At 35.4% G+C, this 12,903-nt stretch overlaps 1 protein-coding gene across 2 annotated transcripts in view; it reads left to right on the top strand.

The window, feature by feature from the left end:
- The first annotated feature begins 6,837 nt into the window (after positions 1–6,837).
- The window catches only part of LOC147079628 (uncharacterized), a 40,995-nt gene continuing 34,929 nt past the window's right edge, over positions 6,838–12,903 (top strand). For both annotated transcript variants that reach the window (XR_015070028.1, XM_085942625.1), the window contains exons 1-2: positions 6,838–6,872; positions 6,988–7,045. The gene's annotated coding sequence lies outside the window, so the exon portion shown is untranslated. The remainder of the gene's footprint in view (positions 6,873–6,987; positions 7,046–12,903) is intronic.

The raw sequence follows: 12,903 nt of genomic DNA, 5'->3' as shown, positions 1-12,903 counted from the left end.
CCGACGTTGTGTGAATGTTGTTTCAGCAATAACCGAGAAAAAGTGACTCACTATAGGTCGATCGGCATTAGAAGATATGAGATGAAGCGGGGTGAGAGGAAAGACTTGCGAAAGGGAACACTCATGTCCAGCGACACATTTCATTCAGTAAACATATTTTTCTTTCCTTTTGCCCCGCTTCATGTCGTAGGTCTTCTAACGACGGTAGGGCTCTAGTCACGCGTTATAAAAAATATGTTAGTGTATCGGACATTGACTTCAGGAGCTATTTGTTTACATTATCACGGGAATCGGATTATTTATTTTTATTGTGTTGTTCCCAATTTTAATTATATTCTCAGAAAGTACATCCTATTTTAAATTTTAGTATATTATGTACATATAACCAATTGTTTTGATTTAAAAAAAAATTTAAATGTAGAAAAAATGCTAGTTACTTGTATTATATGAAATTTTCCGATTAAAAATAAATGGTAAAAAAAATATATCATAAGGTTCATAATAAATATGGTACTGAATATCCCATTAATAGCAGTTTAAGAAAATCTATAGTGAAAGAATTGAAAGCCACATTAGTTGCCCACAACAGCTGCCACAATTGCTTCATTTAAGATTGCGCATATACTTGCAATGCACAAAAAACCCTTTAGATTAAAAGTAGTAATAAACAGTAGTAGTGTAATATTATTGTGTTTTCTTTTACCTATTGTGCTGATTTTTTCAATAAAAAGGTCATCGTCCTACGTGTGGCTCGCCTAAAATTATTAAATTCTTAATTTGCTCGAGATAGACTTAAGGTTGGGCTGGGCTGATGTACAGCAATGACCCAAAGATACAACTATGCTAGTACCAGTGGCGAAGAATGGAGGTAGGCTGTTAAGATCTGATATAAATAGTTCACACTAAACTTTGTCAGTCATCTGTATTTTTTTTAAATTTATTATTTGTTTTCAAAAATCAATAGTAGAAATTTGATAACCATATAATATTTTATGTGAGATTTGCGAGTGTTACTTGATGTGTCTATTTCCAATACCCGCTAAATCCACAATCACGAAAAAGTCATGTTTTGGTTGTTTTGTGTGTATGAATAAGAATCAGAACGGCCTGTGTATTTATTTTGTTCCTAAATACGTTATATCCCTATGAAAAATGACTCGAAAGTTTCAAGTTATTTCCTATATCCCACATCTCCAGATGGCAAATCGAAAAAATAGGATAAAAAATCGGTGTGTGTACTTATGTACGCGCGTTTGAAGTTATACTTCTTTGGCGTAACAAAACAAAAACAAAACTTGTGATAAACTAGATTCTTTGACTAGCTCTTATTATCTTGTTAAATTACACACTCAAGAAAAAGGACCGCTTATTGGAATGCCGTTGGTTTATTTCTATACACTTATACTAATAAATTATATAATGGTTTCTCGTTGTTTTTATTTTTAAAGTACCAACTGTCGCTTTGACGTTGAACCGTTTGTTTACATAAGGAATTGCAAATGGCCGACTATCATAAATTCGCTGCCTAGGCAACGGAACAATTCTAAATTATAATATCATACTGTATAATCGTCACGATTGCAGTATCATACTGTGGCGTAAAGGTAGTGCGTTCGGCTGATAACTGAACAATCGATGGCTCGAATCCAATCGAGTGCGTTGTTTTCATGTGAAAAAAAAATTATGTGTTACATGTCACACGCCAAAATTACACTCTGATCTGATTTTCCAAACGCACCAAAAGAAGTATAACTTCAAAAAACAATAGGATCATAATATAAGCTAAATTCACATAGATGTGAGGCATATACATTTTCTGATAGTTCATTAGGAGCCATTAATTGGTTGGTGGCGTATTGGTATTAAACGGTATGCAGCCAATAAGATATCGACTGATTAATATGGAGCGGTTTTCAACCAAAGAGATTTTATACCAAGTTTGCCCTTACTAAATGTGGGCAATGTACGATTTTCGTTTGTAAAAATGTCTCCATGAGCGCAGGGAAAAAATCAAACCTCATTGAATGGATCTGACAAAATTTGAGCATATTTTAAATGCTTTTATATCTATTCATTGCAATTACTTAATCTTAAAATTACACACATCTTTAAAAACAAAAAATTTCGAGAGCGACTGGTCGATTGCAATCAACAATTTGCCAACCACTCCATTGAATCATTTATATTATACATATAAAATAATATATTTTATGTAGTTTGCGACAAACAAAGACTTTCTTGTGCAAAAACGCGCCCCATAATAATTGTAATTATCTTAGTTATAAATACTGAATCAATGTTCATTCCCCATATGTAAATGCCCAATGTTTTTCAATGAATAAACGCGTTCGCGCGGACCGCCATACAACCAAATATCTGTGTTATCAATCTTTATGCTTTATGCCTCTATCTCATCACCAAAGTACCAGGAACGAAGCAGACCTTCAGACGTGAGTTCTTCGTCTTCTGAGTATTAGTAGGTACAGGTTGACAACATCTTGGCTACGTGTTAAAACAGTGAACTAACATGCTCCTTCCATTTTTAACCGCACTTCCATTATAAACTAACAAACCCCTCCCATTTAGTCAACAACAGCGCCTTCCGTCACGTAGCCAAGAGTATATTGTCGTACAATACATATTATATATGCGCTATTTTTACAAAGTAGTACGTATATTAATTATTTAACGCAAATCTATTTCAATATAAATTTGGAAGACATGTCACAAATTAATAGAAGTAAATCATCAGACTATTAAAATGTAAACTTATTTACAATAATTATATATGTTCACATTGATATCACATAAAATGAACAGCCTCAGCTGGAATTTCGATATGACAATTACATATTAATTTCATACAGACTTCATGGACGTAACAAATTATTATTTATAAATATTCACAATTGGGAATATAATATATTCACACAATAAAATATACGGTACTGTTCGGTTATCAGGAATACAGCGGAAAACACATTTTGAAAATAGCCGATAAACTGGATTATTTGTTAGGTTAACCTAACCAAACTTAACCTAACCTAACCTAACCCAACCAAACCTAACCTAAACTAACCCAAACTAACAAATAATCCAGTAAGTATATCGGGTATTTTCAAAATGTGTTTTCCGCTGTATTCCTGATAACCGAACAGTACCAAATATTCTTATAATTAATTTAACCACTAAGAAAGGCAAAATATATTTTCCATCGACACGCCTGCCTAATCATTTTGAGTTACCTAATTAATTACAATGACATCTATTGACAAGTGAGAACAGTGTTGCCAACCGTACTATAATTATAGTATTTGTACTATAATGTTGGTCCGCGTACTATGTACGATATAAAAAAGGTATAGTACGCCCAAAATACTATAATTTTGAATATCGGGAAAAATATGTAAAAAGTACTAATATTTCGATATTTCCGTTTGATAAATTGGTGCAAAGTACTATAATTTCGCAATATAAGAAGATTTGGAGAACTTGGATAAAAATGCTCGAAAAACGTAAAAAAAATCCTTGACTTTGGTTAAAAATAAAATTTTTTGAAAATTCTTCGGTAAGCATTTTTGGTCGCAAGAGGTACCTAAATAAAAAAGGGTCTTGGAGTTTCTCAAATTCTCCGTTATTTTTTTCCGAGACACAAAAAACCTATACAACAACGACGACAACGCGTACTTTATTTATTCCCCAATTACTATAATTTTGGAGGCTCTGTACTATAATTCCACTTTGAAAAGATGGCAACACTGAGTGAGAACTATTTCTTTCCATAGCAGTGATGCCAACCGTACTATAATTATAGTACAATACTATACACTTTTAATTTCGCGAAAAATGTAAAATACTATAATTTTACGCCAAATATGCCAAAATACTATAATTTTAAAGGATTCAAGACGTAAACTGTTCCTGTACAATATATTTTTCAGAAATACTATATTTTTTACACCTTTGTACTATAATCAGCATAGAAAAAGATGGCACCACTGTTCCATAGTGAAAATCTACCAATTGACAGCAGCTGTTGTCGCACATTTGTGAAAACCATCCATGTCTGATATTATTTTCATATTTTTCAATGTTATCGGCGCTTGGTGAAAAGTATATTTATCGGTTGTTTTCAAAATGTGTTTTCGGCTGCATTCCTGATAACCGAACAGTACCGAATATTTTAATATGAGCAATAATAGTAAGTACAGGCGGACCTCGACTTACGAACGTTCGACTTTCGCACAATTCGCTATTTCGCACATTTCAAAAAAAATCGTTTTTTTAAAACGTCGCGTTGGCCGTGGGGTTAAGATATCGCCTTCTCGCTCGCTCACAAGCAAGTGCATTTCTTGCGTCACTTGCATCCTGCTCGCACTCGTCACTTTGCTTGTGAGCTAGCTAGGATATGTTTTGTCTTGCGCAGGAGCGCGTGCGGGCGTGTTATATTGTGCGTTTTGCTAATTTTATTCATTTGAAATATTTCACCCTAAAGATTTATAAACAAGAGTGAGAAACAGAAAAACTGCAGTGTTGATACGAACAAAGAGAAATCAAGGACTTATAAACTTCACACGACGTTCTGATTGCGGTGAATCTTTTTCTTCAATCGGACGTTCGTATGATACAAACAGGTCTACTACGATATGTTCAATTTTGAAAAATAAAAATAAAATTAAGGAATACGTTCAAAATTGTGGAAATATATCTTTAAAGGTTGTTTCCAAAAGACGCGGCATAGTTATGGATGAAATGGAAAAATATTTGTCATCATGGATCGACGACCAACATCAAAAAGATGTCCCTCTGAATATTTCAATTATTCAAGCGAAGGCTCTTAGTTTGCACAAAGATTGGAAAGCTAGATTAAAAGAAGATTCTAACACGATTTTTCAAGTAAGTAACGATTGGTTTATATTAAATTCACTGGAGAATCGGCTGATTTTCGCGGAGAATTTATTTCCTCATTATCCAAAATTATTGAAGATGGAGAATATTCTTCTAGCCAAATATGTAATGTAGATGACACAGGACACAAAAAATGCCTAGTCGTACATTCTTATCTAAGGAAGAATCAGTTGCCCCTTGGCATAAACCTTCTAAAAACCGATTGACATCGCTTCTTGGTGGAAACTTGGCTGGTGATTTAAAATTGATGCCAATGTTAATTTATCAACCAGAAAATCCCAGGGCATTGAAAGGGAAGGATAAAGAATTGGTTCCAGTAAACAAATAAAGATCAAAAAAAAAACTGGGTTTACTGCGTTAATATTAAAAGATTGGTTCACTTTACATTTCGTGCCAGCAGTTAAGCAATATTGTAAAGTTACATAATAATTTACCATTTAAAATAAAAAAAAGAAGAGTGGCAAACAGTTAACTCTTGATAACTTTTTAAGGGAAACATCCGCAAACCCCACTTAAACATGTCTCTTAAACATCTTATATTTACTTGATAAATACATTATTTCAAAATACACACAATTTAATTTTTTTTTTACTTCCCTCTACTTTCGAACATTCAACATTCGCACACCTTTTATGCATTCGCATATTATCGTAACCAATTATGTGCGAAAGTCGAGGTCCTCCTGTATGTTCACATGTACATTCCAAATTACCTAGTCAGACACATTGTTGGAATAACAATAAAACATAATGGATCATATTATTGTTTATTATTTCATAATATGTATAAATAATGTAAATTGAGAAAATAATATACAATAATAATTGTATATTATGAATTCGTCGATGTTGCGATATTAAAATGAAATTTTTTACAGTAATGCAATACAGATTTACAGATCTATGATATTATAACGTCTCGCGTATGTCGGTCACAGACGGTCATAGTCTGCTAGCTTATCCTGAACCATTTTGCTTCGTGAAATATTTTTTTGTTCTGTGAATTTAGTCTTTCTATGTTGAAAAATATTTTTCAGAAGTGAGAACAATTCTATCAATGTGACAATGTGATGTGTGTGAATGATCAAAATTAAGATTACTTATATTCACATTTCAATTACATTAAAATAAATTCATCTGATATGCTAACGTACCAAGAAAAAATCATCATGAGTAACGAAGCACATTTTCATTTTAGTGGAGATGTCAATAAGCAAAACTATATCGGCAGGGCTATTCTATCGGAATGTTCCATTGGTGGCGCGTTGATACCGGATGAAGGTATCCCACAGGAGATCACCTCAAAGGACGGACCGAACCATCAACTTTCCCATAACACCACAGCCTACGTCCACTCTTCGCGGTTCTCGCAACCCTCGGCCGAGCGGAGCCCGCCTCTCCTCAAATCCGACTTTAAAATTCGTCCCGCTCCCGCCAAAACACAGACGCGGTTTACCAAAACAGCCGCTCGAAACAGCGCCGTCACGAGTAATCCGTCGGTAAAACAGGGTGGTTTGCGACCGACAGACGAACATGACGCTGCAAATAATATGACCAGTGTTGCCTAGATCTACTGATATTTTTTGATATTTTTGGCAATAATATACTGAATCTACCAAAGAGATTGTCCAATCTCTTTGGAATCTACTGATATTTTATGAAATCTACTGATATTTCTTTATTCCACAAAATTCCCACCACCCGGGAAAAAAACGATTCGTCTTTAAAAATTTGGGAACCTGCGACCCGCGGTGAAATATGTCTCTTAAAAAAACGAGCCGACCATGAAAAATAGGGAACCTGCGGCCCGTGGCGAGATATTTTTCTTAAAACAGAAATCTACTGATATTTTGTCGAATCTACTGAATTTTTTTTACACATTCTACTGAAATTAAAAGTTTTGACTTGGCAACACTGGATATGACAGTTAGATGCGCGCGAAGTTGCCGGTTGTTTAGGCTTAGGCGAGTACAAGAAAATTATTTTTACAAATAATATAGCTTTCTGTCTGTTAATAACAAGGATATTATTATATTTATTATTCGCAGCATCTTAATGATTCATTAACATTCATTACAGCACCGAATTCAAATTGTGAAGCAGCCAATCTTGACCGAAGACGGATCCAGGGCCAAAGGTAAAAATTCAATAACACCGTATTAATTTTCTAACTAACTAACATCATTATTCTACCGGTCCATACACATTTTATTTTAGGATACCTCATCTATATCTCGATCGTTTGAGAAATTCACTCATGACATTGAAAAATGTTGTTTCAATACATTTTTATAATAAATGAAACGTGCATTGGTATCGACGTAGACGTACCTATTCATTCATTGTACATAATAAATTGCTGCGCTGTGATATACACATTTCAGTATTATTTTGTTCCTATGCTCTGTATTAATTGTAACTGAAATATTCGTCTCATCTCTCATTTATGTTGTTGATCTCTTGGAAACTCATTGGCTGCTAACTGTATTTCGTCGCGAAACAACACCGCGGAAGTCAATTAATTAAAATTTTCAGGGGAAACAAAAAACGTCTCAAAAAATTGAAAATTGATACCTTTTCACTTGTTTTGTGTTTAGTTAAAAAAAAAATCATTTACGCCTACGGATTAACATTTAGTTTCGAAAGTGCTTGGTTAAGTTGTTGCGGGACTTACGCAGTGTTTTCGCTCAGGATTTTGCATTTTTATCACATACGCTGTGATGTCTCTTATAATATTAATAGTCACTAGGTTCTCCAAAAAAATATGTTTATGGCTAAAAAAAATGCTGTTTGTGCGGAAAAAACATATTTATTCGATTAAGACAACACCCTGCCCACGCAACGCAAGTGCTCGGCGCCTCTGAGTACTGTCATCATATTCCCCATTATATTACGTTGTATTACCCATGTCTATGGTTCTATCCACCAACGACTCTTTTTCCTATTCCTTTTTCTCTCGATGAAATTTCTACATCCATATAACAACCACAAATTGTTTGAATTCCAACCTACAGCGTAATTTCACTTGACGCCATTTTGGAATGAATTATAGTACCTATATCACTTTCAGTGACATGTTTAAAAAAAAATGAACGCCTGCATTTAATTTACATGTAAATTATGATCATCTGTAGTGACTTGTGTAAATGAGCCTTTAGTTTCAAAGGATAGGTGAAAATAAAACGAACCTACATACATACAGTAAAACCTCATTAGTAAGAACATTGATAATTGGAAATTCGCCGTAATTCGAAATTTTTGCGAAAAAAAAGTCCTTTGAACATTATTTACATATAAAACCTTACCTTTAATTCGAAATCATTTCAGAGTCCTGGCATATAAAAATATTCAATAAATCGTAATAAAGTACACTAATTCATGAGCCAGTCACTGGAAATTGTGACAGACTTTTCTTAAAACATCAAAAATTACTTATTTTATGAAGGTAATAAAAATAATCCTGACATTTTATGATTTTCGGTCCCATGGAATTCGTATTAACGAGGTTTTACTGTACATTTAATAGTACGTCTATAGAAATAGGCCAGAACGAACCATTTATAACCGTCTCACCTTAGTCCGTTTCCGTTTATGACCATTTACTAACTAGGTGAGTGTTCATGCAATTACCTTATTCTGCACGCAATCAAAAAAATCAATTTTTAAGTGAAATCATCAAGGTATCTATACTTTCATTTTTTTTTTACAATACCGTTATTTTGAAAATAATGCATTTTTTTATATAGGTATAGAGCAGGGGTTCCCAACCTTTTTGTACTCTAGAGCACATTCTAAAATATCGGTAGGGTGGCGGGCACCACCTATATTTAATCGACAAACTCCTTCCATAACTTCTCATTTTCCCATAATTTATTTTCTTATCATCATCACCATCATCAGCCTGAATCTATCCACTGCTGGATGAAGGCCTCTTCAAGTTGCTTCCACTTCTCTCGGTCCTGTGCATTGCGTTGCCACGTACTTCCGCAGAACTTTATCATTTCATCGATCCAGCGGCTTCTAGGTCTACCTTGTGGACGTTTTGTACTTCTTGGATACCACTGGATGACTAGATTTGTCCAACGATTGTCTCTTCTTCGAGCTATGTGTCCAGCCCATCTCCATTTAAGGCTTTTAATAAACTCTATTACATCGCAAACCCTTGTCTGCTTCCTTATCCACTCATTCCTTTTTTTGTCCTTTCGCGTTATGCCCAGCATGCACCTCTCCATACCACGTTGTGCTACTCTAAGTTTCTGGATCTCTCTTTTACTTAGGGTCCATGTTTCACACGCATATGTCATCACGGGAAGCACACACTGGTTGAACACTTTGCGCTTTAGGCACAGTGGAAGGTCACTTTTGAAGACATTATTCAGGCGGCCAAAAGCACTCCAGCCTAGCTTTACTCTGCGAACAATTTCATCAAATATACATCCATCTATAGATACTTGTTGTCCCAGATAGATGTAGCTTTTCACCTGTTCGAGCTGAGTGCCATTGATGAGGATCTCTTTTTGGCCTGCAAAGCAGTTGAACATGACTTTCGTCTTTGTTACATTTATTTTCAAACCTACTTTGTTGCTTACTTCAGCGAGTTCCTGCATTCTGCTTTGGAGGTCTTCTGAGTCTTGCGAGAAAATTACTATGTCATCGGCAAAGCGCAGATGATTCAGGTATTCTCCATTTATGGGGATCCCTTTGTCATTCCAGTCAAGTTGCCTGAATAAGTCTTCAAGGGTAGCTGTAAATAGTTTAGGTGAGATTGTATCACCTTGTCGGACTCCTTTGCTGATAGGAAATCTGCGCGATGGTTTATGGAGATTTACAGATGCTGTTGCGCTACTGTATATATTATTGAAAATATTTATATAGCGTCCTGGGATTCCTTGTTTTCTGAGTGCGTCGAGTATTGAACATTTCTTTATCGAATCAAACGCCTTCTCATAGTCTATAAAACCCATGCATAGTGGCAGTTTGTATTCCTGGTACCGCTCTATGATTTCTCTGACGACTTGGATATGGTCCATAGTGCTGTATCCTCCTCTAAATCCGGCTTGTTCTCTCGGTTGGTTCTCGTCTAGTACATTTTGCAGACGGTTTGAGAGAATTTTTGTGAACGTCTTGTAGAGAATAGGGAGTAGACTTATTGGACGATAATTTTCTAGGTCTTCTCTGTCACCTTTTTTGTGAAGAATGACAATGCTGGCATTTTTCCATACCTCTGGGACATCCTCTTTGCATATGCAGGCTGTGAACAATTGTGCAAGTACTTCATTTGCATCCTTTCCTGCTTTTTTGAGGATATCTATCGTTAAACCGTCTTCCCCGGGGGCTTTCCCACTTTTCATGTAATTTAAAGCATGGGTTACTTCCCAGGATGTAATTTCGGGAGTATGGTCTTCCGAATTTCCATTTCTCTGAAGATCTAAGTCTATAGTCGTATTGTCAGTGTCATCACTGTAGAGATCGCTGTAGAACTCTTCAACTCGGCTTAACAAGTGTTCCCAGTTTCTGACGATAGAACCATCTTTTGCTTTTAGTGCTGTGATTTGACGTTTTCCTATCGACAAGCATTGCTTGTTTTTGTTTAAACTTCTGCCTGCTTTCACAATTGCTTGTATGAGGTTTACATTGAATTTACGAAGGTCTTCTCTAATCTTCCTTCGGAGGGTTTTGCAAAGTGATGAAAACTCCATATCGTTTTGTGCCTGTCTATCGCTCTTGGTTTTCCTTCTCTGCTCCATAAGATTCAATGTTGCCTTCGAAAGCTTGGTGGAAGGTGTAACTTCTGAGCTTTTTACGTCTGTTTTTTCTGCACATTGTAGAATAATATTCGTTATATCCTCCACGTTGGATAGGGAAACGGTTTCGTTCTCATCTAAGAAAGCCGATAGTGCATTTTTGAGTTCATTTTGGAATTCAGTATTGTTCTGCAGGTATACGCGAGCATTTGACTTCTTCTGCAGTTTGGATCTTTCTGATTTGACGTTCAATCTTATCTTACATCTCACCATCCGGTGATCACTGCCGGTGTTAAACTGATTGATCACCTTACAGTTTAAAAATGTATATTTTCTGTCAGTGAGGATGTAATCGATTTCGCTGGTCCTTCCTGTCGGGCTTCTCCACGTCCATTTACGTGTAGGTTTATGTTGAAAAAAGGAATTCATGATGTGAAGATTGTTGGTTTCAGCAAACTCCACAAGCATGTCCCCTCTACCATCCCTTGAGCCATGTCCGAAATGTCCGACCGCTACGTCATCTCTTTGGTATGATCCAATACGTGCATTGAAATCTCCCATTATGATGTTGAAGTGGCATTTACTTTTATTTTTCAATGATGTTATTTCCTCGTAAAACTCTTCCACTTTTTCATCAGGATAGCTCTGTGTCGGAGCATATACTTGCAAAATCTGAATCCGGTACCTAGCATTGATTTTAAGTATCACGCTTGCGACCCTGTCAGAAATGCAGTTGAACTCGACTATGCGGTCCCTCCAGGCTTTGTTGACAACAAATCCAACACCGCTCGTGCGCCCTTCATCGGTTCCTTTGGAGTACAGCACATGTCCGCTTTGTAAAGTAATAATACTCTCACCTTTACGCCTTACTTCGCTGAGTCCGACAACATCCCAGTGGATATTCCGGAGCTCTTCTTGAAACTCTACAAGTTTGGCATCGCTGGACAATGTTCTTGCGTTATATGTAGCAATGGTCATCTGTTGGCAGCCTTTTCCGGGTCTCCGGGGATTGTTAGCACCCTCTGCCTTCCTTCGCTGATCGCTGCCGTGATCAGTATCAGGTTGGCCTCCGGAGAATGAGGGCCGGGTTCTAGAAGTTTTTGTTTTCATATGAAGGTTTTGGACATAACATAACATATTCATAATTTATTAATAAATAATAAACAAAAATGTTTCAAAATAATAAAACTATTATTCAAATTGCATACACACAGAGAAATGTATTTACAAAACTTAAACAAAGTAAACAAAAAACACAAATACAAAGAAAACATTTTATAAAAAAATAGAATATCAATATGTCAATGTGATCTTTGGCATTGCATATTATTGGCCAGTGCCTCATAATTAGGAGAGTATGACGATAATTCTGTTAGCAAACAATCATAAAGATGCTCATCGGTGAGTCGAGATCTATATCTTGATTTTATTAAGTTCATGTTTGAAAACAATGATTCGCATAAATATTTCGAACCGAAAAATGATTCAATTTTATATGCCGCTTTTTTCAAAAATGGGAACTTTTCTGTGTCCACTGTATTCCAAAAGTCCTCTGATATTAAGGATTTAAGCAAAATATCATTCTTAAGCTCCAAAATTTCTAACTCTAGTTCTTCTGTCTTACCTTGAACAAAATCTGCAATACATACGGCCATTTCCATTACATTTATTTGGCAAGTAAAAGGATTGATACAGAAGGAAACAATTGGCTCGATATCTGTAAACTGCAAAAATCTCTCTTCAAATTGTTTTTTTAACACTTGAAGATGCTTAATAAATAATGACCCGTTTAATTCATTGTTACCTAGCATTTTATTCATATGTGGGAAATGCACGAGATAATTGATCTGCAGATGTGATATCAACAAATCCAATTTAGCTTTAAATGACTTATCATTTCAGCTATGTTTTTGTCTTTTCCCTGCAACTCGAAATTTAAAGAATTCAATTTTTCCATGATGTCTGTGAGAAATCCCAAATCAATCAGACAGCGAGAGTCAGCTAGTTCATCATAATTTTCCTTTTTGTCGTTTATAAAGGTTTTTATTTCGTCAATTAAACTCACAAATCTTGTAAGAGCCTTTCCTTTACTGAGCCAACGTACTTCAGTATGCAGAATAAGATCATGTTTTTTATCTTCAGTATCTTCTAACAGGGCCTTGAAAAGTCGGTGTTGCAAAGGAGCTGCTCGAATAGAATTGATTATTTTTGTAACTATTTTCATAACGTGTTCAAATGGCAATATTTTACA

This window comes from Rhyacophila brunnea, unplaced genomic scaffold (genome assembly GCF_057557595.1).
Source record: "Rhyacophila brunnea isolate RB1 unplaced genomic scaffold, BYU_Rbru_1.0 scaffold_1, whole genome shotgun sequence".
Taxonomy (NCBI): domain Eukaryota; kingdom Metazoa; phylum Arthropoda; class Insecta; order Trichoptera; family Rhyacophilidae; genus Rhyacophila; species Rhyacophila brunnea.
Note: the sequence above shows the minus strand (reverse complement) of the source record. Positions and strands in the feature narration are given on the sequence as shown.